Here is a 23452-nt window from a genome sequence, read left to right as displayed (position 1 = left end):
GCCCCTCGGACGGGGCGGGGGGGAGGGGATCAAGTTTCAAGGCGCCTCTCGGACGGGGCGGGGGGGAGGGGATCAAGTTTCAAGGCGCCCCTCGGACGGTGGGGGAATTTGTCCAAGTGGTTCGTGGCCGGTCCTTGAACCCTGCGTTAAAAGGGTCGGCCTGCAGCTAGCTTGGAGACCCCTCATCAGCTTCCGAATAGACTGATTCACAGACATCTCGCTACAGATGTAAGTTGAAAATGAAGGTGCAAAGAAAGTAGTTTGGGGGGGGGGGGGGGGTTGTTTTAAACTACTGTTAAAGTTGCAGAAACTCGGCGAAGATATTCAGATGAGCCCTTCATCAAAATGAAAGAAATCTCAGGGTTGAGATTGTCAGCTGCACTCTGACAATAAACCGGATTGAATCTTGTTTGACCAGCTGAATCTCTCCAACATTGTGACTGTACCTGCAGACCTTTTGTGCTTTACTCATATCTTAATTTGTGTTTTAAACTTTTCTGTAGTCTTTTCTAGACTTTTCACTTTGTATTTTAACATTTTTTCTTTCTTTGGCTTGGCTTCGCTGACGAAGATTTATGGAGGGGGTAAAAAGTCCACGTCAGCTGCAGGCTCGTTTGTGGCTGACCAGTCCGATGCGGGACAGGCAGACACGATTGCAGCGGTTGCAAGGGAAAATTGGTTGGTTGGGGTTGGGTGTTGGGTTTTTCCTCCTTTGCCTTTTGTCAGTGAGGTGGGCTCTGCGGTCTTCTTCAAAGGAGGCTGCTGCCCGCCAAACTGTGAGGCGCCAAGATGCACGGTTTGAGGCGTTATCAGCCCACTGGCGGTGGTCAATGTGGCAGGCACCAAGAGATTTCTTTAGGCAGTCCTTGTACCTTTTCTTTGGTGCACCTCTGTCACGGTGGCCAGTGGAGAGCTCGCCATATAATACGATCTTGGGAAGGCGATGGTCCTCCATTCTGGAGACGTGACCCATCCAGCGCAGCTGGATCTTCAGCAGCGTGGACTCGATGCTGTCGACCTCTGCCATCTCGAGTACCTCGACGTTAGGGGTGTGAGCGCTCCAATGGATGTTGAGGATGGAGCGGAGACAACGCTGGTGGAAGCGTTCTAGGAGCCGTAGGTGGTGCCGGTAGAGGACCCATGATTCGGAGCCGAACAGGAGTGTGGGTATGACAACGGCTCTGTATACGCTTATCTTTGTGAGGTTTTTCAGTTGGTTGTTTTTCCAGACTCTTTTGTGTAGTCTTCCAAAGGCGCTATTTGCCTTGGCGAGTCTGTTGTCTATCTCATTGTCGATCCTTGCATCTGATGAAATGGTGCAGCCGAGATAGGTAAACTGGTTGACCGTTTTGAGTTTTGTGTGCCCGATGGAGATGTGGGGGGGCTGGTAGTCATGGTGGGGAGCTGGCTGATGGAGGACCTCAGTTTTCTTCAGGCTGACTTCCAGGCCAAACATTTTGGCAGTTTCCGCAAAGCAGGACGTCAAGCGCTGAAGAGCTGGCTCTGAATGGGCAACTAAAGCGGCATCATCTGCAAAGAGTAGTTCACGGACAAGTTTCTCTTGTGTCTTGGTGTGAGCTTGCAGGCGCCTCAGATTGAAGAGACTGCCATCCGTGCGGTACCGGATGTAAACAGCGTCTTCATTGTTGGGGTCTTTCATGGCTTGGTTCAGCATCATGCTGAAGAAGATTGAAAAGAGGGTTGGTGCGAGAACACAGCCTTGCTTCACGCCATTGTTAATGGAGAAGGGTTCAGAGAGCTCATTGCTGTATCTGACCCGACCTTGTTGGTTTTCGTGCAGTTGGATAATCATGTTGAGGAACTTTGGGGGACATCCGATGCGCTCTAGTATTTGCCAAAGCCCTTTCCTGCTCACGGTGTCGAAGGCTTTGGTGAGGTCAACAAAGGTGATGTAGAGTCCTTTGTTTTGTTCTCTACACTTTTCTTGGAGCTGTCTGAGGGCAAAGACCATGTCAGTGGTTCCTCTGTTAGCGCGAAAGCCGCACTGTGATTCTGGGAGAATATTCTCAGCGACACTAGGTATTATTCTATTTAGTAGAATCCTAGCGAAGATTTTGCCTGCAATGGAGAGCAACGTGATTCCCCTGTAGTAATAATATGAAATACACATTATTAAATGTTTTATTTTATTCATCAATTTTATGATTGACAGTCTTCATCTTGGTTTACAAATCATTATACTTAATTTCTTTCATAAAATTGCCAAAGGATATATATACATATGTATGTATCTGCCAGCGCGTGCCTGCCAGCGCGTGCCTGCCAGCGCGTGCCTGCCAGCGCGTGCCTGCCAGCGCGTGCCTGCCAGCGCGTGCCTGCCAGCGCGTGCCTGCCAGCGCGTGCCTGCCAGCGCGTGCCTGCCAGCGCGTGCCTGCCAGCGCGTGCCTGCCAGCGCGTGCCTGCCAGCGCGTGCCTGCCAGCGCACATGTGTGTGTGGATAGATGTGTGTGTGTGGATAGATGTGTGTGTGTGGATAGATGTGTGTGTGTGGATAGATGTGTGTGTGTGGATAGATGTGTGTGTGTGGATAGATGTGTGTGTGTGGATAGATGTGTGTGTGTGGATAGATGTGTGTGTGTGGATAGATGTGTGTGTGTGGATAGATGTGTGTGTGTGGATAGATGTGTGTGTGTGTATATATATAGATGTGTGTGTGTGTGTGTGTATATATATAGATGTGTGTGTGTGTGTATATATATATATAGATGTGTGTGTGTGTGTGTATGTATGTACATATATGTGTGTTCTGGGGGCGAGAGGAAACTTCCAGGCAAACCTCAAAGCAAAGCTTGACGATGCAATCCGCCTCACGGACCCGTCCCCTGAAACCCTCTAGGATCAGTTGAAGACTACCATACTGCAATCCACTGAAAAGGTACTGGGCTTCTCCTCCAGGAAAAACAAGGACTGGTTCGACGAAAACAGCCAGGAAATCCAGGAGCTGCTGGCAAAGAAGCGAGCTGCCCACCAGGCTCACCTTACAAAGCCGTCCTGTCCAGAGAAGAAACAAGCCTTCCGTCGCGCATGCAGCCATCTTCAGCGCAAACTCTGGGAGATCCAAAATGAGTGATGGACTAGCCTCGCCAAACGAACCCAGCTCAGCGCGGACATTGGCGACTTCAGGGGTTTCTATGAGGCTCTAAAGGCTGTGTACGGCCCCTCACCCCGTCCAAAGCCCACTGCGCAGCTCAGACGGCAAAGTCCTCCTCAGCGACAAGATCTCCATCCTCAACCGATGGTCAGAACACTTCCAATCTCTTTTCAGTGCCAACCGCTCAGTCCAAGATTCCGCCCTGCTCCAGCTCCCTCAACAGCCCCTAAGGCTAGAGCTGGATGAGGTCCTCACCCAGGATGAGACATATAAGGCAATCGAACAACTGAAAAGTGGCAAAGCAGCAGGTATGGATGGAATCCCCCCAGAGATCTGGAAGGCTGGCGGCAAAACTCTGCATGCCAAACTGCATGAGTTCTTCAAGCTTTGTTGGGACCAAGGAAAACTGTCTCAGGACCTTCGTGATGCCACCATCATCACCCTGTTCAAAAACAAAGGCGAGAAATCAGACTGCTCAAACTACAGGGGAATCACGCTGCTCTCCATTGCAGGCAAAATCTTCGCTAGGATTCTCCTAAATAAAATAATACCTAGTGTCGCCGAGAATATTCTCCCAGAATCACAGTGCGGCTTTCGCGCAAACAGAGGAACTACTGACATGGTCTTTGCCCTCAGACAGCTCCAAGAAAAGTGCAGAGAACAAAACAAAGGACTCTACATCACCTTTGTTGACCTCACCAAAGCCTTCGACACCGTGAGCAGGAAAGGGCTTTGGCAAATACTAGAGCGCATCGGATACCCCCCAAAGTTCCTCAACATGATTATCCAACTGCACGAAAACCAACAAGGTCGGGTCAGATACAGCAATGAGCTCTCTGAACCCTTCTCCATTAACAATGGCGTGAAGCAAGGCTGCGTTCTCGCACCAACCCTCTTTTCAATCTTCTTCAGCATGATGCTGAACCAAGCCATGAAAGACCTCAACAATGAAGACGCTGTTTACATCCGGTACTGCACGGATGGCAGTCTCTTCAATCTGAGGCGCCTGCAAGCTCACACCAAGACACAAGAGAAACTTGTCCGTGAACTACTCTTTGCAGATGATGCCGCTTTAGTTGCCCATTCAGAGCCAGCTCTTCAGCGCTTGACGTCCTGTTTTGCGGAAACTGCCAAAATGTTTGGCCTGGAAGTCAGCCTGAAGAAAACTGAGGTCCTCCATCAGCCAGCTCCCCACCGTGACTACCAGCCCCCTCACATCTCCATCAGGCACACAAAACTCAAAACGGTCAACCAGTTTACCTATCTCGGCTGCACCATTTCATCAGATGCAAGGATCAACAATGAGATAGACAACAGACTCGCCAAGGCAAATAGCGCCTTTGGAAGACTACACAAAAGAGTCTGGAAAAACAACCAACTGAAAAACCTCACAAAGATAAGCGTATACAGAGCCGTTGTCATACCCACACTCCTGTTCGGCTCCGAATCATGGGTCCTCTACCGGCATCACCTACAGCTCCTAGAACGCTTCCACCAGCGTTGTCTCCGCTCCATCCTCAACATTCATTGGAGCGCTTTCATCCCTAACGTCGAAGTACTCGAGATGGCAGAGGTCGACAGCATCGAATCCACGCTGCTGAAGATCCAGCTGCGCTGGGTGGGTCACGTCTCCAGAATGGAGGACCGTCGCCTTCCCAAGATCGTGTTATATGGCGAGCTCTCCACTGGCCACCGAGACAGAGGTGCACCAAAGAAGAGGTACAAGGACTGCCTAAAGAAATCTCTTGGTGCCTGCCACATTGACCACCGCCAGTGGGCTGATATTGCCTCCAACCGTGCATCTTGGCGCCTCACAGTTTGGCGGGCAGCAACCTCCTTTGAAGAAGTCCGCAGAGCCCACCTCACTGACAAAAGGCAAAGGAGGAAAAACCCAACACCCAACACCAACCAACCAATTTTCCCCTGCAGCCGCTGCAACCGTGTCTGCCTGTCCCGCATTGGACTTGTCAGCCACAAACGAGCCTGCAGCTGACGTGGACATTTACCCCCTCCATAAATCTTCGTCCACGAAGCCAAGCCAAAGAAAAAGATATATGTGTATGTGAGAACGCAGCCTTGCTTCACGCCATTGTTAATGGAGAAGGGTTCAGAGAGCTCATTGCTGTATCTGACCCGACCTTGTTGGTTTTCGTGCAGTTAGATAACCATGTTGAGGAACTTTGGGGTGCATCTGAGGCGCTCTAGTATTTGCCAAAGCCCTTTCCTGCTCACGGTGTCGAAGGCTTTGGTGAGGTCAACAAAGGTGATGTAGAGTCCTTTGTTTTGTTCTCTGCTCTTTTCTTGGAGCTGTCTGAGGGCAAAGACCATGTCAGTAGTTCCTCTGTTTGCGCAAAAGCCGCACTGTGATTCTGGGAGAATATTCTCGGCGACACTAGGAATTATTCTATTTAGGAGAATCCTAGCGAAGATTTTGCCTGCAATGGAGAGCAGCGTGATTCCCCTGTAGTTTGAGCAGTCTGATTTCTCTCCTTTGTTTTTGTACAGGGTGATTATGATGGCATCACAAAGGTCCTGAGGCAGTTTTCCTTGGTCCCAGCAAAGCTTGAAAAACTCATGCAGTTTGGCATGTAGAGTTTTGCCGCTAGCCTTCCAGACCTCTGGGGGGATTCCATCCATACCTGCTGCTTTGTCACTTTTCAATTGTTCAATTGCCTTATATGTCTCTTCCCGGGTGAGGATCTCATCCAGCTCTGGCCTATATGTATGTGAGTTTTGTGTGCCCAATGGAGATATGGGGGGTGCTGGTAGTCATGGTGGGGATCTGGCTGATGGAGGACCTCAATTTTCTTCAGGCTGACTTCCAGGCCAAACATTTTGGCAGTTTCCGCAAAACAGGACGTCAAGCATCTCCATTGGGCACACAAAACTCAAAACGGTCAACCAGTTTACCTATCTCGGCTGCACCATTTCATCGGATGCAAGGATCGACAATGAGATAGACAACAGACTCGCCAAGGCAAATAGCGCCTTTGGAAGACTACACAAAAGTGTCTGGAAAAACAACCACCTGAAGAAACACACAAAGATCAGAGTGTACAGAGCCGTTGTCATACCCACGCTCCTGTTCGGCTCCGAATCATGGGTCCTCTACCGGCATCACCTACGGCTCCTAGAACGCTTCCATCAGCGCTGTCTCCGCTGCATCCTCAACATTAATTGGAGCGACTTCATCTCCAACATCGAAGTTCTCGAGATGGCAGAGGCCGACAGCATCGAATCCACGCTGCTGAAGATCAAACTGCGCTGGGTAGGTCACATCTCCAGAATGGAGGACCATCGCCTTCCCAAGATCGTGTTATATGGTGAGCTCTCCACTGACCACCGAGACAGAGGTGCACCAAAGAAGAGGTACAAGGACTGCCTAAAGAAATCTCTTGGTGCCTGCCACATTGACCACCGCCAGTGGGCTGATATCGCCTCAAACCGTGCATCTTGGCGCCTCACAGTTTGGCGGGCAGCAACCTCCTTTGAAGAAGACCGCAGAGCCCACCTCACTGACAAAAGACAAAGGAGGAAAAACCCAATACCCAACCCCAACCTACCAATTTTTCCTTGCAACCGCTGCAACTGTGTCTGCCTGTCCCGCATCGGACTTGTCAGCCACAAACGAGCCTGCAGCTGACGTGGACATTACCCCTCCATAAATCTTCGTCCGCGAAGCCAAGCCAAAGAAAAAAAAAAGAAGAAAGTGTGTGTGTGTGTGTGTGTGTGTGTGTATATATATGTGTGTGTGTGTGTGTGTATATATATGTGTGTGTGTGTGTGTGTATATATATGTGTGTGTGTGTATATATATGTGTGTGTGTGTGTATATATGTGTGTGTGTGTGTATATATATGTGTGTGTGTGTGTATATATATGTGTGTGTGTATATATATGTGTGTGTGTGTGTGTGTATATATATGTGTGTGTGTGTGTGTGTATATATATGTGTGTGTGTGTGTATATATATGTGTGTGTGTGTGTGTATATATATGTGTGTGTGTGTGTATATATATGTGTGTGTGTGTGTGTATATATATGTGTGTGTGTGTGTGTATATATATGTGTGTGTGTGTGTGTGTGTATATATATGTGTGTGTGTGTGTGTATATATATGTGTGTGTGTGTGTGTATATATATGTGTGTGTGTGTGTGTATATATATGTGTGTGTGTGTGTGTATATATATGTGTGTGTGTGTGTGTGTATATATATGTGTGTGTGTGTGTATGTGTGTGTGTGTATGTGTGTGTGTGTATGTGTGTGTGTATATATGTGTGTGTGTATATATGTGTGTGTGTATATATGTGTGTGTGTATATATGTGTGTGTGTATATGTGTGTGTATATGTGTGTGTGTATATATATATATATAAAATTTTAAAATTCAAATATGAATGGCAGTTAACAAATACAAGTTGAGTTGTTTGTGAATTTTGGCACGGACTTGGTCAAAATAAAGCTTTGTGAAGGGATTAGGGCTCTTTTAGGATTGGGTATTGGAGACAGGAGAATGCGGATGCTGGAATTCAGAGCAAAAATAGAATCTGCTGGAGGAACTCAGGGGGTTGAGCAGCATCAGTGGAAGAAAAAGAATTTAGTGTTTCCGATTGGAATCCTTTGTCCAGACTTGAAAAGTGTTCTAACCCAAAATGTCGGCATTCCTTTTACTCTCGCTGATGTTGCGCAACTCACAGAGTTCCTACAGCATGTTCGACTTTATTGGCATCTGAATGCACAAATACACCTGATGAAACTGCGTTGTCCAGTCCTCCGTGCAATTCATGGAGAGACACAACCAGATGTAACACACATACAGAAAACCAATACTAGGGTGGCATGTTTGGCATAGTGGTTAGCACAACGCCTTTATGGTGCCAGCAGCTGGGTCCGGGGTTCGAATCCAATCCCATCCCAAGGAGTTTGTATGCTCTCCCTGTGTCTGTGTGGGTTTTCCATGGGGACTCCAGTTTCCTCCCGCCATTCAAAAAGTACTAGGGTGTAGGTTAATTGGATGTAAATTGGGTGACACAGACCCGTGCCAAAATGGCCTGTTATCATGCTGTATGACGAAATTTTAAAAATACATATGCAGGACATACATATTGTTTCGAGAATAGGAGAGTCTCCATGGTTAGTGTGAGCAGTTCCACTGCCTGTGAGAAGCTGTTTTTCAGATGGCTTTATCTCTTTCCCGATAGGAGCAGATGTAAGATGATGTGTACATGGTGGAAGAGGTCCTCAACAAATTTGCGTTCCCTCTTCAGACAATGATCCCAGTAGATCACGTCGATGGGGACTGGTAATGGCTGGGGGGGCGGGGAGAGACTCCAGTGATCTTCTCTGCCACTCTTATGTTCCTGTGGATTGACCTCCGTAAATTTAAAATGGTGGTGCACGAGGTTATAGTGACCACTTTCGGCTCCACACTACTTGAAGTGTTTATTTTCCCATTAGCAGTGTCCCGTACCCCAATGTACGTGGCCTACAAGATGTACTGTGTTACCTTGCCTAGGTTTCTTCAAGAACAGTTCCAAAACCTTGCGATGCTCTGTTACATTGAATGATATGGACAACACAATGAAAAAAGATAGTTTTGTGTGCTATCCACACAAGTCAACATTTTCCAAGTATTTCACTGTCCTTCAGTACTCGTAACAATAAACCATTCAATTCAATTCCAATGGGCACATAGAAACACCAACACATTCACGTTCTCAATCATTCTTCCTAATTTAAAAATATATTGAAAGATTTTGCTAAAAGGTAATAATTTCAGGCCATCTATGAATTTTTTAGAAGTGGTTTCATAATCTTCAGGATTATGAACATAGGAAGTAGGAACAGGAGTAGGCCAAAAATGGCCCATCGAGCCTGCTCCGCCATTCAATCAGATCATGGCTGATCTAATTTATGACCTAACTCCACCTACCTGCTTTCTCCCCATATCCCCTAATTCCTCTATCATGTAAACATTTATCTAACCGAATTTTAAATATGTTTAATGAGGCAGCCTCAACCACTTCCCTGGTTAGAGAATTCCAAACATTCACTACTCTCTGGGAAAAACTATTTTTCCTCATCTCTGTCCTAAATCTACTCCCCTGAATCTTGAGACTGTGTCCTCTCGTTTTAGTTTCCCCGGCCAGCTCAAAAAACCTTCCTACATCTATCCTATCCATACCCTTCATAATCCTATATGTTTCTATAAGATCTCCTCTCATTCTTCTGAACTCGAGTGAATAGAATCCTAGATGATTTAATCTTTCATCATAAGTCATCCCAGGGATCAACCTCGTAAACCTCCTCTGGTCCGTCTCCAAACTCAGTATATCCTTCCTCAAATATGGAGACCAGAACTGGACACAGTACTCCAGGTGCGGTCTCACCAGTACCTTATACAGTTGCAACATTACCTCCCTACTCCTGAATTCAATTCCTCTAGCGATGAAGGCCAACATTCCATTTGCCTTCTTAATAACCTGCTGTATCTTCAACCTAACTTTTTCCGATTCATGCACAAGCACTCCCAAGTCCCTCTGCACAACAGCATGCTGTAGTTTTTCACCCTTTAAATAATATTCAGCTCTTTTATTTTTCTTGTCAAAGTGGATAACCTCACACTTACTAACATTGTACTCCATCTGCCAGACCTTTGCCCATTCATTCAGCTTAACTATATCCCTCTGCAGACTCTCCACATCCTCATTACAATTTGCTCTTCCACTCAATTTGGTGTCATCCGCAAACTTGGCTACACCACATTTTGTCCCCTCCTCCATCAATGTAAATGATGAACAGTTGTGGGCCTAACACTGACCCCTGCGGCACCCCACTTACCACTCTCTGCCAACCTGAAAAACTCCCACTTATCCCGACTCTCTGCCTCCTGTCAGACAACCAATTTTCAATCCAGGCCAATATACTTCCCCGGACTCCATTTTCCTGTAACTTACTGAGAAGTCTCTTGTGCGGCACCTTATCAAACGCTTTCCGGAAATCCAAATATACAACATCAACCTGTTCCCCTCTATCCACCGCACCCATTATATCCTCAAAGAATCCTAACAAGTTTGTCAAACAAGATCTTCCCTTTCTAAAACCATGCTGCGTCTGCCTGATTGAACCCTTACATTCCAAAAGTTTCACTATTTCATCTTTAATGATGGCTTCAAGCATTTTTCCAACTACAGACATCAAGCTAATTGGCCAATAATTTCCAGTCTTCTGCCTACATCCCTTCTTAAAAAGTGTCGTGACATTTGCTGTCTTCCAGTCTGCCGGGACCTGCCCAGAATCCAAGGAATTCTGGTATATGACCACCAATGCATCAACTATAACTTCTGCCATTTCCTTCAGAACCCTTGGATGCATATCATCAGGACCAGGTGATTTGTCTGGCTTTAGTCCCATTAGTTTCTCCATCACTACTTCCTTTGTAACAACTATTTTATCAAGGCCCTCCCCAACATTCGCATCCTTAACTCCGCACTTGGGCATGCTGGACGTGTCTTCCACCGTGAAGACTGACACAAAATATTTGTTCAATGCCTCGGCCATTTCCTTATTTTTTGCTACCAGTTTTCCTTTCACATCCTCCAAGGGTCCTATGTTAACTCTGGCCACCCTCTTCCATTTTATATATTTATAAATTTTTTTGCTTTTTTTTATATTTTGTGCCAATTGACTTTCATAATCCTTTTTCCCATTTCTTATTACCCGCTTTGTAACCCCTTGTTGTCTCTTAAAGTTATCCCAATCTTCCAGTTTCCCACTGCTCTTTGCAGCTTTGTACACCTGCACCTTCAATTTTATACTCTCCTTTATTTCCTTTGTTAACCACGGTTGATTTTTCCCTCCCTTGCTGCCCTTTTTCCTGATCGGAATATATTTTTGTTGAGCATTACAAAATATTTATTTGAAAATCTTCCACTGTTCCTCGACTGTTTCATCAATTAGCCTGTGCCCCCAGTCCACTCTGCCCAATTCCTCCCTCATCCTATGGTAGTCACCCCTGTTTAAGCATAATATATTAGTTTTAGATCTAATTATTAGATTAATTATTATGCAACAAGACAAAGAGGCTTATTGTGGATTTTAGGAAGGAGAGGCCATAGGATCACACTTATCAGCATTAATGAGATGGAGACAGAGAGGATTAGTACCTTAAAGGTCCTGAGAGTCCATATATCAGGCCCTACCTGCAGCCAGCACATTGAAGCAACCATGAAGAAGATGCAACTACTTTCGAAGGAATTTGAAGAGATTTGATGCATTGTGACAATTATATTGTCATGTTACATTACAGTATGATTTGTTAATTCAAATACCCAGAAAGAAAGAAGATAGCAAACATAGCCAGGTCCACCACAAGCTCTGACCTTGCATCCATTGAAGACACCTATATGAAGCACTGCATCAAGAAGGCAGCCAACATTAAAACAAAAATCCCCTCACCCTGATCACAACCTTGTCTTACTGCTACTTTCAGACAGAAGATACAGAAGCCTGAAGACCAGCACCTCTAGATTCAAGAACAATTTCATTCTACTAACTTATCAGGTTCTTGAACCTCCCCTTGTTACACACAAAAGGACTGCACTATAGCAAAGTCACTTTTTTTCTTGGATAACTTAATATTTATTATCTATATTATATTAATGGCCTCTTTCTAATTCAAATTATCTATACTATTGTTTTTTATTTGATGCTTCTACACATTGTACAATATGTATGACAATAAGCTCCTTGTCAGATCTCTTTCTCTTTCAATCCTCACCTGACTTTAATTTGATTCTTTTTCATTAGAGATTTTTTTTCTTGTAATCATATCTCCACTTAATTTTCCCATGTTGGATACTGGGCTTTCTCAAATTTCTCCAGCAGACCTTCACTTTTTGACATTCCTCCTTCTGCCATTCCAGGCTTGGCTTCCAGTTAGATAAGTTTCATCTGCATTAACATAGAACAGTACAACAAGTGAACAGGCCCTTCAGCACATGATGTCTGTCCCGAACACAATGCCCAAATTAAACAAACTCTACTTGGATATGATACATTCCTTGCATATTCATATCTGCTTCCACCGCTATCCCTGGCAGCTCATTCCAGGCACCTACCCCTCTTTATGTTTTAAAAAAAAGTACTTGCCCTGCATATTTCTGGTCAACTCCCATCCACCACTCCTCACATCCTCACTTTAAACACATGTCCTCTGGTTTGTGAGAGTTTTATTCTGGGGGGGGGGGGAAAAACGATTCTCATTGCTTTTGCCTTTCATAATTTCATAAACGTGTCAGTTTACCCCTCAGCTTCTGATACTCAGAGAAAACAACCCAAGTGTACAGGCAGCATCCTGATAAATGTCTCTGTATTGCTTGCAAAGCTTCCACATCCTTTCTGTAATGGAGTGGCCATAATTGCACTCAATACTCCAAGTGCAGCCCCACAAAACTTTTAGATAGTTGCCACATGACTCCATACTCTTATACTCAGTATCCCAACAAATATAGGCAAATGTACCATATTCCTTCTTTATAACCCTATGTAGTTCTGTGGCCATATGAACCAGGAATCCCAGATTTCTCTGCACATAAATGTTGTTAAGAGTACTGCCATTAACTATGCCTTCCTCTTACATTCCACCTCCCAAAATGTGCACCTCACACTTCTAGATTAAACTCCATCTGACATTTCATTGCCCATATCTGTAGAGTGTGGAAATAGGCTCTTTGACCCAACTTGCACACGTTGACCAAAATGTCCCTCCCACACAAGTCTTGCTTGCCTACATTTGGCTTATAACCCTCTAAACCTATCCTATCCATGTAACTGGTCTATATCTTGTTATTTTTTGATAGCCCTCAACACTGTCCAATCTTTGTGGTATCTGCAAACTTTCTAACCCAACCATCTACAATTTTGTTTAAGTCTTTAATATATTTCAAAAATATCAGTGAATCCAACACTGATCCCAGCGGAACACCATTGGTCACTCATGTCCAGGCAGAATAATACTCTTCCATCATTCTGTCTTCAATGACCAAGCCTATTTTAAATCCAAACCATAAATTCACCATGATCCCATGTGTTTTTGCCTTCTGCATTAGCAATGAGGGATCATGTCAAATGATTTACTAAAATCCATGTAGAGAACATCCACTACCCTATCCTCATCAACCAGCATTGGCACCTCCTTAAAAAAACAAATTTGTAAGCTATAACCTGTCCTGCACAAAGCCATGCTGAACATGCCCTTCCAAATGTGCGTAAAACCTATACCTAAGTATCTTCTCCAATAGTTTCCCTATCACTGATGTATTACTCTACAGTCCATAATTTCTTGTTTTTTTTTGTATTTTCTTGAACTAAGGAACACATTAGCTACTCTCCAGTACTAGGGGACTTTGCCTATGGCTAGTGAAAATACAAACATCTTCCTTAAGCCCCCAGTAATCTCCTTTCTTGCCTCTTTCAATAACTTGGGAAAATCCCATTAGGCCCTGGGGACATCCACCCTAATGTTCTTCAAAGAATCCAACACCACTTCTTTCTTGATCTCAAAATAACCTAACCTATTAGCATTCTCCATATTGCTTTCATTATCCTCCATGTCCTTTTCCTTGGTGCACTACAGATGCAGTCCTTGGACTCCTAACATATATTCCCTCTTTTATCCTTTAGTGCTCCTATCCTTTCTCTAATTATCCTCTTAGAGTATAAGTATCAATTGGAATTCTCTTGGATTAAATTCTCATGTCTAGGACATCTCATGGTCCCTTTTGGTTTTCTCAATGCCCTGCTTGAACTCTTTTCTGCAATCCTTGTGCTCCTCCAGGACCCTTCTAATTATTAGCCTTCTAAACCTTAGGTCTGCTTCATTTTTGATTTGGAAAATTCCATGACCTCTCTCATCATCATTTCTCTTTTCCTCTTTATGCTGGTCCTGCACTATAATTATCTGGTCCTTAAACAACTTCCATGTTAATTGTGGATTTGGCGAATTACAGCTGCTCCCAATGTTCCCTAATTCCTGTTTAATAATATCATAATTTAATATTTCCCCAATTTAGTACTTTCCCACAAGATTCAGACTTGCCCTTGTTCAAAACTATCTTAAAATGTAAGAAAGTGTGATCATTATTCCCAAAATGATTTCCCATTGAAATTGATCATCTCCCCAGACTCGTATCCTATCACAAGGTCTCTTACGGCCCTTTCACTGGTTGTACTATCTGCACATTGCTTCACGAAACCCTCCTGGATGCATCAAATAAATTCTGCCCCATCTAAGCCTACATTTGCCTACAATTATTATTGAGGAAATTAAAGTATCCCACCATGACAACTTTCTACAATCTTTCTGCATATCTGTTCCTTTGTCCCTTGGTGGCTGTTGGAAGGTTTGTAGTATAAACCTATCAGAGTGATTACACCTTTCTTATTTTGATCTTTTCCATTATTACCCCAGTATATGAGCTCTCCACTGTGTCCTCCCTGAGTGCAGCTCCTCCACCTCTTCTACCTCCATCTCCAACCCATCCAAAATATCAAACTGCAGGACTTTTGAACTGTTTATCCAGTCCTTGCATTCAACTCTCTATCATGGCCTCGACATCATAATTCCATGCACAAACATTTCTTGGAATCCTTTTGAAGCTCCTGTTTAGCTTAATCACATACTTCAGAAAGCAGCCAGTCACACACACACACACACACACACACACACACACACACACCCATCCACCCCCCCCCAAAAAAAAAGTCCTTCCAAGTGAAGCAACAGGAATCATCTACTGCATTCAGTGTTCCTATGGTCGTCTCTACATCGGACTGGAAGATTGCTTCATTGAGAACCTCAGCATTGTCCGTCGCAATAGCATGGATTTCCCAGTGGCCATCCATTTCATTTCCCCTTCCTATTCCCTTATTGACATGTCTGTCCACGGTCTCATGCACTGCTTGACTGAGACCACCTGCAAATTGGAGGAACAATACCTCATATAATGTCTGGGCACCCTTTAACCAGATGGCATTATCAACAACTTCTCTGGTTTCAATTAGACACCACCCCCCCATCTTGCCCCATTTCTCCTGTCCTCTAGCTATGTTTCTCTCTCTGTCTGTCTCTCTTTCTCTCCCAACCCCTCCCCCCTTTTCCCTAGCTCCTCTCATAGAGCCAAAAGCAATTCTCACCTTTCCTTCTGTCCTCTTATCATATCCAATTAACACCTTTTGTCTGTTGCTCTGCACTCCTCCCCCTCCCATTTTTCCCTAATTTTTGTATACAGATGCCTGTCTCTTTTTGTCCACATACCTTGAGGACCGAAACATCAGTAATATATCTTTACCTCCTATGGACAATGCGAGACCAGATGAGTTCCACCAGTATCTCTGTGTTTTTACTTGAAAGATTATACCACCCACCTACATAGAAAGTGCAATTTATAACAATGAACCTACCAACCTGCATAGGGAGAAATTAATTTGGTTACCAAAGAACATACAAAGTCCATTTAGACCACAGCCAAGGTCATGATCAAACCATGGTTGTTGGAGCTGAAAGGCTGCCATCAGAAATTGCATTCAGTTGTCCAAAACATTTGCGAGTCCAACGTCACCAAAGACCTGAGTGTGTCAGATTAGTGGAGTTTTACAATATGAAATCAGAAATTTCAAGGTATCCATAGTATCCCTCTCTCTGTCTGCCACTGAACTTGATGAAGCATGGCCTGTATGTCAATTAATGTCCAGATAAGCTTTAGACCCAAATATATGCCACACCATTAAATTGTCTGCCTGTATGCACTGACATAACACTATCCAAATGAAATCCATGTTCAAGCTATCTTTAACATTAAACTGTTCCAAAGCACTGCTTATCCCGACTTTGAATGAATCTCGTTCAATCTCCTCTTGCTACTCTTTCCTAATTTAAAACCCCAATCTTTTTAAGAACAGTGTAAGGATAAATTTTTTTTTAGATATCCAGACCCTTTGACACTGTTCTATGGCCAGGGAAGATTGAAAAATTATGTCGCAGCTACTGCAATATCTTTTCTATCTCTTTTAACCGATAATGATAATTTATCATATCCTTTCTTACTTTCCAAATTTTCTTTAAAATTTTACCCCTCCACTTGTAATTTCTTCTCAGCCTTTTTCTGTAGTATTTTTATTTATCCTTTTGTTGCTGCACACGATCTTCCATAGCAACTTTACAGTGAGCAGTACTTTGTGGGAATGTCAATATTGTAATGTAACTTTTTGAAAGCCTCCCTTTGCTCTTACCAATATAGCAAAATCATTTTTTCAACCAATTCCCCAATACTCTTTGTCCTATTCAATAGCAATGCTAAATCTAACTCAAGTATGCTCACTGCCGCAAAAATGGTCTCTCACTGCTACAATTTCCACCCTTCCTTTCCAAAAATTGTATCTGGAATTCACACTATTAACCACCCCTATATCATACTCCCCCTCACTCCTTTTTGATGAGTTTTCCATATGCTGGTTTAAAAAAAACTTCAGAATAAAATATCTAGGAAATTCATTACTTATTTTTTCAGATCTGTTAGGCATTTTCATGCTTAGTGTTCCAGACATTAACATAAGCCAATAAAATTATATTTAGTCACATCTACCATCAGTGTTGCAGGGCTCAAAATTATGGTCAGTGATGCTCCCTTAAGAATCTAGCTTTTCAGTACTGTTGCTAAATAAAAATAATTTAAGAATTGCAATAGGTGCCAGATGATTAAGATCCAGGGATTGATTGAAACTATAATATACTTTTGAACAATGTCTCATGAATTGGTTGAAATGTTATTGCAGCAAATACAAATTATACCTTTTAGGATTACTATATTTGTCGGTTTTCTATAGTATGTTGTGGAGTACGCAATAATGTTCTATTATTTATAGAAAAGGATAATGTTTTCCGGGGCTACAATGAAGTTCTGGGAACATTCTGCCTACTTTACATCCTTGCACTTGAGGACAATCCAGGAGAGGACAGGAAAAGCGTACAAGGGAATGAAAACTTGGACAGTGCCATCATGGGCATTAGTTTTCACTCTATTAAGGGCATTTACAAAAGCCTCCATCATCAAGAACTCTCACCACCCAGGCCATGCCTTCTTCTCACGGTTACCATCAGGAAAAAGAGCATAGTAGCTTGAAGATGAACACCCAACACACAAAAACAGCTTCTTCCCCTCCACCATCAGATTTCTAAGTGAACAATGAACCACTAGTTTTCTTTTGAATTATTTATTTGAAAATAGTGGATTTACAGAAATGCAATTTATGGCATTTTTTCACCTATAGTGCACAGTCCTGCTGCCTGCTGCTGCAAAACAAACAAATTTCATGACACATTTTCATGAGAATAAAGCTGATTTTGATTCTGAGCTTTATTCTCTTTGGCTTTCATCTTCTGCAAATTAAAATTAATTTATTTTCTTGCTTTTCCAGAATCCCAGAATCAGAATTTATTGTAGCACCACAGTGCAAATATTAATAAACAGGTTGAAAAAGAAAGACAGACAGTGGAAATATTGTTACAAATTACATGTTGAAAATAAATAAATAGAGCACGAAAAAAGGATAAAGTGAGATCATGTCTGTGGTTCATTGTCGATTCAGGAATAAGATAACAGAGAGGAAGAAGCTGTCCTTTTGCTGCTGGGTTCTCATCTTCAAGCTCCTCTACCTTTTTCCTGCAGAGTGAAGAGGACATTACCAGAGATCCAAGATGATGGTGAGGGACTTTTAGGGTGGCCCAAGAGCTCTCTGAGGAAAAGAGAATAAAGAATAGATACAAGAAGATCCCCTAAAATATAAAGACCCCAAAAAGAAGGAAGAATACGAATAGAAGAGTGAGAAGGAAAAGAAAAAGATGGAAAAAAGAACGAAGGGACAGAACATAGGAAGAGACTCACCACATGGTGGAGATGGAGAGGCCGACCTGGAGCCTAGCAGGATGTCAGCGGTGAAGATCTGAAACTTCCCGAGGGAATGGGACTCGTCCAGGAGGGACAGACAGGATGGCCTCGATAAGGTTGGATCTCGAGGGGGCTGGGGGAAGAATGCGACCGAGTGATAAGAGTGCTGTTGAGTGTGGGAGACATCGAGTCCTGAGGTCATGGGGGCCCAGCCAAAGAGGAGTTGACGGCGATGAGAGCCCTGTCGAGTGCAGGAGACCAAGGTCGGGGGAGTCAAGTTGAGAAGTGGATGGTGATGCAGGCAGTGACGGGAATGCTGTTGGGCGCGGGAAAATTGGGGACATGAGGTCAAGGGAGTGAAGTCAAGATGGAGTCAGCAGTGAAAGACCCCATGGGCTGGAAGAAAAAGTAAAGTTGAAGACAAGGACTTACCTGGTAAGATCACTCCAACTGGCGGGCACGAAGAGGTCGGGTTCAAGAAGCTGTAGGGCGTTCAAGGTGTCAGGCCTGCAGGACTCCAGGAGCAGCATGGCCAGAGGAAATCTGGCGGGAAAATAGTGTGGCAGACAGCCTGGAGTCAGAAAGCAAGGTGGAGGAGTTGGAAAGCGAGGTGGAGGAGGAGGAAGAAGAGGAAGTGGGAGTAAAAGAAGGAACATTACAGGGAGGTGAAAGACAGATAAAGGGGGCAGAGGGCCTGATGGCCTTTGCCAGAGAGATACTGGAGGCCATTGGCCAGATAAGAACTTTGAAGACGCTTGTGGCAGGGCATGGGGCAGTCAAAGAAAGGCTGGAAAACCTGACAGAAAGGGTATCTGAAGCAGAAGAGAGAATCAGTGACAGGCCCAGAGGACCCGAAAATCCAGCAGCTAGAGAAATTCAGCAAGACAATTGGTTACTTAAACAAAAGTTACTTTTAATTATCTTTAAACAGGATAAAACTCTAACTTATTACTATTAACTTAACTTAGCCTGAAACAAAAAGGAATCGAGTTTACCCTCCTTCACCCGGCAATGGTAAAAATAGTAAGGGCAGGAGGGGAAAGGAAATTTTTTAAGGATCCAAGAGAGGCAATGGATTTTGTAAGAACTCTGTCACTGCTTCAGGATTAAATGTAAATAAGGTGAAAAGAGGGAATCAAGGGAAAGATGGACTGTAAATATTGTAATTGTGAGGAATGTGTTTTTTTTAATAATATGAATGTTTAAAGATGTATGTATATTAGAAGGAGGGAGATACAAGTGATATATGAGTGCATTAGCCACGTCTCAAAATGGCGGGGGTTTGGCACCAATAGTTTGGTTATTGGTGCCCAGGGGGAGGGGGGGTAAAGATAAATTGGGAGGGGGAATATATGGGTGGTTTTTTGTTTTGCTATCGAAATAATTTAATTGATGGTAATTTCATTGTATGAGGGTGGGTGGGGTTGGGGGAATAAATACACATTCTGTTTGTTACATGAATGTTAAAAAAGATTATAATATTTGACGAGTCTATGAAAATTAAAATAAAATATTTTTTTTAAAAAAGAGGGCATGGCGTGTGCGGTGGATGTCCTTGAAGATGGAAGACACTGCTTCTCCCAATCTTGATAAAGAATCTTTAATTTGAAACATTCACTCCGTTTTCTCTCCCCATGTATGTGACCTGATGTAATAATGATAATTAATTTATTTTCATACAGTGTACATCTACACTGAAATGCAGCCAAACAGGTACTTTGTTTAAAAAAAATTAAATTTTAAACATTGTAATAATTTCAAAAGATAGATAATAAATATTCACAATTACAATGTTGTAAGATTAATAAAAAGTGGCTTTACAGTGGTACAGGCATTTTTGTGGTTTCAGAGCAGTCCATGATTAGAGTAAAATATAGGGGGGGTGGGGAGGTGCGGTTGGGGAGGCTCAAGAGTCTGATAAGTGTTAGAGAGAAATTGTTCTTGAAGTTTCAAGACAATTATGCAAATAGATAGGTCTAGTTCTTGGGTTGAGATATTGGAGAAAGGCTGATTTTGCTGGTATCTGAAAGAATTGGGCAAGTGTGGATTGGGACAGGTTATTTTTGACAAAGTTGTGCTTGGTAAGTGGGAATACTTCAAAGGTGAAGTTTTGAGAACACAGAGTTTGGATGTTCCTGTCAGAATTAAAGGCAAGGCTAACCGATATGGGGAACCTTGGTTTTCAAGAAATGTTGAGGGCCTGATTGAAAAGAAGGATGTCTCCAGCAGATATAGACATTAAGGAATTGTTTTGTTGAGAAAGTGTCAGGTTCGGTGGGTTCTAGTTGCCTTGTCCAGGGGATGCTGTGCCTCCGCACACACCGGTCAACTGTGGACCATACACAGTGAGCTCTGCCATCCAGGGGTCACCCACATGGCTCATTTTGTCAAGTCCCACAATTTGCCCTACTCAATAGAAGACGTCAGGGAAATGACCAGGTCATGCCAGGTCTGCACTGAGTGCAAGCCGCACTTTTTCGCCCTGTGAAAGCGCACCTGATTAAATCATCCAGGGCCTTCAAACGTCTCAGCATCGATTTTTAAGGGATAAACAGGAAAACCTACTTTGTCTTCGTCATTGATGAGTACTCCCGCTTCCCGTTTGCCATCCCGTGCCTAGACACATCTGCCTCATCCATTATGAAGGACCTAGACTCTATTTTCACCGTTTGGGCATCCCAGCTATATTCATAGCGACTGGGGCTCAGCCTTCATGAGCGACGATCTGCGTCACTACCTGCTGGTGGGGGGCATCACATCCAGCAGGTCTACCAGTTAAAACCCCCGGGGGAAATGGGCAGCTTGAAAAAGAGAATGCCATGATCTGGAAGGCTGTCAAACATGATCTGAAGCAAAAGGGCCTTCCAGACTCATGCTGGCAGGATGTCCTCCCCATCGTGCTCCACTCCATTCAGTCATTACTCTGCATTGCGACCAATGCTACTCTGCATGAGCTCATGTTTACATTCGACAGAAGGCCGGCATCAGGGACTACACTCCCAGCCTGGCTCACTGGTCCTGGTCCAGTCCTTCTGAAGAAGCACATGAGGAGAAGTAAGACCGACCTCCTGGTGGAAAGGGTGAAACTGCTCCATGCTAACCCCACGTACACCTACGTGGAGTACCCGGCTGGCAAGGAGGACACCATCTCCGTCAGGGACCTGACACCCATTAGAACTGAGGATCCATTGTCTCAGGTGCTCCACAAGCCATCGATCTCTTTTTTCCCCACCCCCGCCCAGGGCCTCAGGGGACCCTGTTCGGGAGAGTGAACCCCCCTCTATTGTTGAACTGGAGCCCCAGCCCACTACCCTTCCATCACAGATGGACCAAGAGACTCAAGGAGCCCAAGGCTCCCCCGGTGCTAAGGCACTCCCACCAGGATCTCCAGGCCCCCACATCGCCTGAATCTGTAAATAGTATTGTAAATATTTCTTTTTTGTTAATATTACTGGCTTCTGATCCTTGTTCTCTTCATCCACAGACCCTTAATTCTGAAGGAAGGGGTGAATGTATTGAACTGGGATTCACTAGAAGTGTCCTGTACTGAAGACTGGTCCTGCATCCCGGCTCCTCCCCAAGGGGCCTGTTTATAAGCCTGGTTTCCCTAAACCCAGAACCTCTCTGAATCCTCTTCACGAACCCTACCTGTATTGTAAACTAATAAAAGCATTGGTTCTCCCTCCAGTCGAGTGTGAGCTTTTATCTACGCTACAGGGTGAAATGTTTCAGGAGAACCAAGGGGGAATATCTTCACTCAGAAAATAGTAAAGTGTGGAATGAGCTGCCAGCTGAAGTGATGGATGTGGCTTGGATTTCAATACTGAAGTTAAATCGAGACTAGAATTAGATAAAATAGGGGAAAAGATACCTGAACACATATTATATAAATGGGACGAAAAATTGGTACAACATAGAACTTCTCCAGTATTACACCATCTCCTCAATATATGGAAGAAGATTCATGTAGAAAGAAATAAAATAAATTACCAAATACCAAAACTAATATTGACGCAAAATAAGCTACTCCCTTTTACAATAGACAACCTTGCCTTTAGAAAATGGGAAAAAAAAGGGATTAAAAGAATAGAAAATTGTTTTTCAGGAAGTAGATTCTTATCCTTTGAACAAATGAGAGATAAGTACAATATAACTGGAGATACAGCGCTGGCATATTACCAACTGAGATCCTACTTGAAAGATAAATTAGGAAACAACTTGAGTTTACCAGAGGGAAGTAACCTTGAATATGTGATTACAGATACAATGTTAATCAAAAGATTTATAAAAAATATGTATATTAAACTGCAAGAAAAGGAGAATGAGGAAACAAATGGTAAAACTAAACAAAAATGGGAACAAGATTTAAATATAAAGATAAAAAAGGAAACATGGGAGAAGTTATGCTCTGGAACGATGAGAAATACAATAAATACGAGGCTGCGTATGATACAATATAATTGGTTACACAGACTAAACATTACACCGCAAAAGTTAAATAAATGGGACCCAACAGTATCTGATAGATGTTTTCGATGTAAAAAAGAAAGGGGAACAACAATTCATGCAATCTGGACATGTGAGAGAGTAGAAAAATTTTGGGATGATCTCAATCAGATATTAAATAAAATAACAGAAAACAATATACCAAAGAATCCAGAGATCTTTCTCCTAAGTAACATAAAAAATAAAGAATTTGGAATTGACTTGGAAGATGCACAAAAAAGATTTGTCAAGATAGCCCTAGCCGTAGCAAAAAAATGTATTATGTCAACCTGGAAATTGGAAGATAATTTGAAAATACAACAATGGTATATAGAAATGAATAAATGTATTCCATTAGAAAAAATAACATATAGTTTAAGAAATAATATTGAAATATTCGAACAAGTATGGGAGCCTTACATTAAATACAATAGCGAAAACCTACCGGGAACAAACATTACCTAAGTTGATGGAAGGAGAAGAAAAGAAAAGAATGGACTCAGTAGAATTTCTGGTGTATTTCTGTTGAATGACAACATTGTCTAACTGAATTAATGCAACCTAGATTGTACACCTAAAATGGATGAGAGGGGGGGGGTGGGGGGGTGGCTTGGGAGGAGGGAGGGGGGAGGGAGAAAAAGTCACTGTAAATGTGTGGAAAAGAAAAAGTGTATATCATGGCTATTGTGATTTATGGTGTGAAAAATAAAAAATTTAAAAAAAAATTAAAAAAAAATACTGAAGTTAAATTTGGATAGGTACATGAATGGAAGGGGTATGGGTGTTTATGAACTCGGCAGAATAGTTAGCCATGGACTGAAGGGCCTGCTTCTGTGCTGTAATATAGTGTTCTAAGAGTATGAGAGGAGATTGAGCTTGACATTTCCTGGCTTCAATTATGTCAGAAAT

The 23452-nt window shown here is 43.2% G+C and overlaps 1 long non-coding RNA gene across 1 annotated transcript; it reads left to right on the top strand.

The window, feature by feature from the left end:
* The first annotated feature begins 73 nt into the window (after positions 1 to 73).
* On the top strand, positions 74 to 21745 carry LOC138753334 (uncharacterized). Its single transcript, XR_011351111.1, has 3 exons — positions 74 to 228; positions 17840 to 18174; positions 21543 to 21745. It is a non-coding gene; the product is annotated as an uncharacterized lncRNA (long non-coding RNA).
* Positions 21746 to 23452: the final 1707 nt, after the last annotated feature.

This window comes from Narcine bancroftii, chromosome 2 (genome assembly GCF_036971445.1).
Source record: "Narcine bancroftii isolate sNarBan1 chromosome 2, sNarBan1.hap1, whole genome shotgun sequence".
Classification (NCBI taxonomy): domain Eukaryota; kingdom Metazoa; phylum Chordata; class Chondrichthyes; order Torpediniformes; family Narcinidae; genus Narcine; species Narcine bancroftii.
Note: the sequence above shows the minus strand (reverse complement) of the source record. Positions and strands in the feature narration are given on the sequence as shown.